Here is a 7,134-nt window from a genome sequence, read left to right as displayed (position 1 = left end):
TATGAACACAAGACGTTTTCTCATAATATTAAATAATTATTCACTAAACATCTTTATTTAATCATCAAAAAATTATCAATATTTTCTCAAAACTTTCAATTATATATAAACAGTATCTTTAAGCTAATACCCCTACTTACTGAAACTCATACACACAAGCCTCAGTTAACTAGAATTTGTCTTCAATAAACTTGTAAGGAAAAAAAATGAAGAGCATATTTTTCAGAGGTAATCAGGGATTTATCTTACATGTCAACTTCTAAAAACTAGTAGTCATTCAACCAACTTCTTATTCCTAGAATGAGAAATGAAGATAAACTGGAAAAATATATAGTGAGCATCAGAGTCAGGCACTGAGACACAAAATGAGTAAGATACGGTTTTTGATCTAAGGGATTGACAGTCCAGTGGAGGAGCTAAGTATGAACTCAAATAATACCATTGTTCTAGGTTCTCTGAAAGAGTCCAACTTATAACTCACAATTATCAAGGATCTCCTTAGGTTTACTATACTTGTGAATAGAAAAGGAAGTGAACTAAATCATTTTAGGAGGAAGGACTAGTGAACTCTTAAGTAAAATATTGCCCATTCAAGCATTCCTTGTAGGGGTTTTGTTTGTGTATTTTTGTTTTGTATTTGATTTAGGAAGCAAAAACATAAGAATTTATGGGCTAGGGTTGTAGCTCAGTGGCAGAGCATTCACCTAGCAAGTGTGAGACACTGGGTTTCATCCTCAGCACCACATATAAACAAATGAAATAAACATATTGTGTACATCTACAACTAAAAAAAAAAGAAAAAAATATATGAAATCCCATGGCCTTATTTTTTGCAGTGTTGGGGATCAAACTGGGGCCTCATGCGTGCCTGGCAATCTGCTCTCCTGGCAACCTGCTCTGCCACTGAATTGCAATCCCAGCCCCCCAACAGGAATTCCTTACTTATGGAATTAGGTTTTCTTAAGTGTTTCACTTAAGAATTCCCACTATGATATAGAGTTGGTTTCATTATTTAAGAACCACAGACCTGGAGTAACGTCTGCAGGATTTTAAAATTATGAACTAGGTAAATTATGTAAAACACTCATCCACCATGATCATACAGTTCTTGTCTGTCTGGGCAGCTACCTACTGATTTTTTACCACAGGAAATAATTAACTTCACTTATTTTAACCTCTAGCTCTACAATTTTATATAAAATAGATGTGTGGTGACCAAGTGATAAAAAGATTGATTTAGAAATTAAGCAACAGAATTCTCCATGGATCTAAGAAAAATTGACTAAAATATTTAATCTGTCTGAATTTTGTTTGCAAAATAGAAACAGACAAATACACTTGACCCCCTTTAAAATTCTAGGATCAAAAAATTGTGTTATAACTTTTCCCCATTGATGCCCTATTCATTGCACACATTTTTTGAAGTTCTTCTTATAAATGCAGAACTTTAAACTAACAAAAGTAAAATATTAAAAGTGTTGAATTACCAGCCATAACAGTGATACAACTTTTGTTGACATACAGAAAGTAAGAACTATTTCTTTCTCCTTTACTTCTTTATTGGAATTAAAACTTCATCTTCATAATCTTTCTGAACCTCAATTTCCTCATCTATGAAAGAAAGGCTTAAAAACAGAAGATGATCTCGAGGGTTTCTACAGCACAAATAGTCTGTGATTCTATGAGATTTCAGAAAGGAAGTAAAGAATCAATTGCTGCCAGGTCCAGTGGTGGTGCACACCTGTAATCCCAGCAATTTGGGAGGCTGAGGCAGGAGGATCACAAGTTCAAGGCCAAGCTTGGCAACTAAGCAAAACTGTCTCAAAATTTAAAAAAAAGGGGGGGGGACAGGGAGCGACCATTTGGGGATATAGCTCAGTGACAGAGCACCCTGCGTTCAATCCCTAGTACAACAACTAAAAAAAAAAAAAAAAAAAAAAAAAAAAAAAAAAAAAAAAGGAAGAAGAATCTATTGCCCATCTTATGAACAATACCAGAATTTCCCTAAAGCAGTACATTTTTCTAGAGAGCAAAATGTACTATAGGCAAATGTTTGTGTTGGATATCATCCAAGGAGGTTTGACTATTAAATAACTAAAAAAACATTTTAATAGAGTATATTGCCCCTGCAGGTACTAAAAACTGAATTTGCTCTAAGACTTCCCAGAATTATATTTTGATCAAAAATGACCATTAGTAATTGAGAAGATTTAATACACATTCAATTGATAAAAACATTTGAATCAAATGTAAACAGGAGAATGTCATGCACATCAAACATTCTTCCTTAGGAAACCAACCAGTTGTTTCTTTTCCTTTAAGTTAATGGAATTTTTTCTTAACTTATGTATGTAGTTCACCTACCTTCACCAACTACTGAACAATTTAGAGCAATAATTAAAAATTTTAGAGCCTATTAAAACAAATTATCTCTTACACTTGCAATTTTTAATTAAATACAGTTTTGAAAATAAAAGAAACTTGGAATAAGAACATTTTATTTCACAGAGCCTTCTCATTATAGAAACCTACCTTACTTTGCATTGGTGAGCTGCTTCTGTGATGACCCAGACTCTTGGTTCATTTTATACCCTTCACGATAATTCCCCTCTGATCTTCTTGTTTATATAATTGCATTTGAATTACTGCTTTCTTATCTGAAAGACATCTATTGAAAATTCATACTGAACCCCAAATAAAATATGTTTAGACAAACAAGTTCACAATATCTTCCACTGGAAACTCTGACATTATTGTAGCACGCATTTTCCTCTCTCCTATTTCAAAATAAAATTGCTCTTTTAAATACATCCTTTATTAATGTTTGTTAATATTAATAAAGTACAGACACAGAATGGGAAAAAAGAAGTAAAAAATAACACTTTAACATCATCTAGGTAAGTCTTAGGAATGAAAATTTATTTGGGGGTTTGAGTACTCCAAATTTTACCTAACTGCTCATGTAGATAAATATAAAATTATTCCTCATTTACAAGACAAAGGCAAATTCTTTATGGAAATCTAGGGCAATGTGCCCATATGTTGCTGATTAAATTTTCTTGATTAGTTCAAAATGTTTTATTGTTCTTTTCTTTGGATTTAAAAAATATTAAGTACAGTTAACATGTGAAATGTGTTCACTTGAGTAACATGGTAAAATCTTGCAAGATACTAACTGATGTGAGATCAAATTTTAACTGTCATTTACTAGTTATATGTCATTGGAATACTTGAACTCTGATTACTTCAGTTTCCTCACCTGTTAAAAGGTGTTATCAACATTTCTATAAGACACCTAACACAGTGCCTAGCACAAAATAAGGGCTCAATAAATGACAGCTAATTTACAATAATTCAACATATATTTATTTAACCAATATTTAATCACAGTGCCTAATATGTAGTAGGCAATCAATATATTTGTTGAATGCATAAATAGCTAAGGAATGCATAAATATTGAATTTTGGAACAAATGTACATATTCCTACATCTCCATAGCTATAACTCAATTTTACTACTTTAAATGACTTTTCCCTGAATTAAACATTTCCAAATTGCCTTCAAGAAAAAAAAATCAGAATTTCTTAGTTTCATTTGCAAAGCCCTCATAATCTTCTCTAGATCTACAGTTGCATGTTTTCTCATCTCCCACCAATCCATCTTCAAGTTGCATCCTTTCTCCACTTCATTTTTCAGCCAAAGTGAACTGAGTTTCTCAAATTAGTCACATTCTTTCTTGCCTTCAAGCCTTTTCATATGTTATTCCCTCTGATGAAACACCTGCCTGATCTCCTACTGCATGCCTCATTTCACCTAACTTCTACTTATTTTTCATGATTTACCTGAGGAAACACCCCTTGTGTAAGTCTTCTTTTGATTCCCCAAGGCCTTCCTCATGGCTAGTTAGTGGTTTTAAGAGAATTAGAGAACATACATAGAACCCCTAGCATATGGTGGATAATTAATAAATCATAGATATTCTTATAGGTCACTCACAATTCTATTTGTCTTCACTTACCCTCGTCTTTGTTTTCATGAAAGTTAAAGAAAAAATGATGTCTGGCATAGGTAAGTCTCCTCAGAGGATAATAGCAATGTCAAGGCAGAGTTTGGGATATGTTAAATAAAAACTTAAAGAAAAAGTACATTTTATAGAGTTTAATTGCCCAAAAAAATGATTTACAAGTCAGACAGCCCTCAGAATCAGAAGCAGCTTAGAAAACACAGCTCTACAACATCAGTAGGCAGCATTTGTGGATAGAAAGCAGAAATGAGGTACAGAAACAACTTGATTGGTTACAGCTTACGGTATGCCTCGTCATCTGGCCACCTGTAATTGAAACTTGGCTACAGCAGCTAAGACTCAACTATTTGTTATAGAAGTATATTCCTGGGCTGGGGTTGTGGCTCAGTGGTAGAGCACATGACGCATGCGAGGCCTTGGGTTCGATCCTCAGCACCACATAAAAATAAATAAATAAAAATAAAAGAAATAAATATTTCTTTTAGTTACAACTAAAAGAAATAAATATTAAAAAAGAAGTATACTTCTAAATTATGCTTTCAATTAGATTATAGTTCATTAAGTAGGAACTCACAGAACAGAAACGTCCTTAGATAAAATTTAGTTTACTCTAGTAAACTAAACCAGAGAGAACCAGTTCAGGGGCCCCTAATTTCTTGGGAATATGAACTACTGTGCAGTGAGAGAATTCTAAATCTAGGAAAATTAGAATTGGGGTGCCAAATTTTAACCTTGCTTTAAGTGATTCCAGGCAAGTTAACAAGAGCATGGTAACTGGGGGAATGTTAGATGTTCCTTTCTAATGAAGTCCATGACTCTGTTGTTTAAAGCTTTGATCCAGGAACTCATTTTCTAGTGGATTTATATGCATATCCCTGGTGTGTGTGTGTGTGTGTGTGTGTGTGTGCCAATATATAGTAATATATACTAACTGATATGCACTTGGCCTGTTACTAGAAAAATATAAAATACATAAATTTGGGTAGGATTTTCTTTTTAAAGGCACACTCATGTGTATGATCTCATGCTATAAAAAGAACCTACACAAATTGAATTTGCACTTCTGATCCAGATTTACTCTCCCACCTAAAATAAATTTAAAGCAAGACAAGATATGTGAAATAATAGTTCTATTGGAAGAAGCCTTTAGCCAGTTTGGTCTATTGAAAGGGCTGTTGTGGATGATTTCGGTAGATCTATAGGGAAAGGCATTGTTGAATTTGCTTCTAAGTCAGCAGCAAGAAAAGCATTTGAACGAAGCAATGAAGGTGTTTTCCTACTGACAACAACTCCTCGTCCAGTCATTGTGGAACCACTTGAACAATTAGATGATAAAGATGGTCTTCCTGAAAAACTTGCACAGAAGAATCCAATGTATCAAAAGGAGAAACCTCGTTTTGCTCAGCATGGCACATTTGAGTATGAATATTCTCAGAGGTGGAAGTCCTTGGATGAAATGGAAAAACAGCAAAGGGAATAAGTTGAAAAAAACATGAAGGATGCAAAAGGCAAGTTGGAAAGTGAAATGGAAGATGCCTATTCATGAGAATCAGGCAAATCTTTTACTCCAAGATCTGATGAGACGTCAGGAAGAATTAAGATGTATGGAAGAACTTCACAATCAAGAAATGCAGAAACGTAAAGAAATGCAATTGAGGCAGCAGGAGGAAAAACGTAGAAGGGAGGAAGAGATGATGATTCGCCAATGTGAGAAAGTTATAGCCGGATGGGCTACATGGATCCAAGAGAAAGAGACATGAGAATGGGTGGTGGAGGAGCAATAAACATGGGAGATCCCTATGGTTCAGGAGGCCAGAAATTTCCACCTCTAGGTGGTGGTGGTGGCATAAGTTATGAAGCTAATCCTGGAGTTCCACCAGCAACTATGAGTGGTTCCATGATGGGAAGCGACACGGTATTGAGTGCTTTGGGCAGGGAGGTGCGGGACCTGTGGGTAGACAAGGTCCTAGATGAATGGGCTCTGGAACTCCAGCAGGCTATGGTAGAGGGAGAGGAGTATGAAAGCCCAAACAAAAAACCCCAATTTTAGATGTGATATCTAGGTTTTCATTCCAGTTTGTTTTTGTCTTTTCTTGTTTAGATACCACTTTTAAATTCTTGCATTTTAGTAAGAAAGCTACCTTTTTATGGATGTTAGCAGTTTATTGACCTATTATTTGTAAATGGTCTGTTTGGACAGGTAAAATTATGTAATGCAGTGTTTGAAACAGGAGAAAAGTTTTTTCTTTTTAGTTTTTTTTCCCTCTCCTTTTTTTTTTTTTTACTGTATAATGTCCCTCAAGTTAATGGCAGTGTACCTTATGCCACGGAATTCCCAAAGTGTACAGATTTTTTTTTACTGTGCTTCAAATAAATAGAAAAATAGTTATAATACTGATCTTCAACTTTGCCATTCATGCTTCTATGCACATTAGGCTAGGTATTCCACTTTGAAAGCATGAGAGTGTCGAGGCCTTTGAATGGCAGGCATATGCCATTTCTGGGAAATGTATGGGGAGACTAAGTATTGCTTTCTACAAGTAACTGCCCTCTTGTTTTAAAAAGAAGAAATGCAGATTTGAAGTAGTTCACGATTGTTTGGCATTATAGGAAGCAAGCTGGTGCTAAGTATTTTTAAATCAAAGATGAACTGTAAATCTTCATTCAGGAATATATTTTAAGATTATGGAATGGGTGTAAGACTTGGTAGCAGGAGAAAGTGGGTTTGGTTAATAGATCTTTTATGGCCCTATGATCTATCCTTGAAAGTTTTTGAAAAAAGTGGAAAGATCATTTTGTCACATTTCCTCTATTCTTGTTTTTAAAAGAACAACAAATCCCAAGCCCTACAAATGGCTTGTATTGAACTTTTACATTTGAATTAAAGATTGTTAAACATTAAGAAAAGAAAAGAAATAATAGTTCTACACACTGAACATCAGGTTAAAAAAGACTGAGATCCCAGACAGATGGGAAACTTCACCTTACTACCTAGAGAAAGTTTCTTGGCCTTTGTGCAGGGAGATACTTAGGCAGAGGCCAAAAATGTTGCCAGATTGAGGAGATGGACCTAAAACTCTATAAACACAAAAGCAGTTAGATTTCACAA

General features: G+C 34.6%; 1 pseudogene; it reads left to right on the top strand.

Moving 5' to 3' along the window:
* Positions 1-4,271: 4,271 nt before the first annotated feature.
* On the top strand, positions 4,272-6,924 carry LOC107156105 (annotated as a pseudogene).
* Positions 6,925-7,134: the final 210 nt, after the last annotated feature.

The sequence above is a fragment of the Marmota marmota genome, unplaced genomic scaffold (genome assembly GCF_001458135.2).
Source record: "Marmota marmota marmota unplaced genomic scaffold, marMar, whole genome shotgun sequence".
Classification (NCBI taxonomy): domain Eukaryota; kingdom Metazoa; phylum Chordata; class Mammalia; order Rodentia; family Sciuridae; genus Marmota; species Marmota marmota.
The sequence above is the reverse complement of the archived record's forward strand: the minus strand, read 5'-3'. Positions and strand labels throughout refer to the sequence as shown.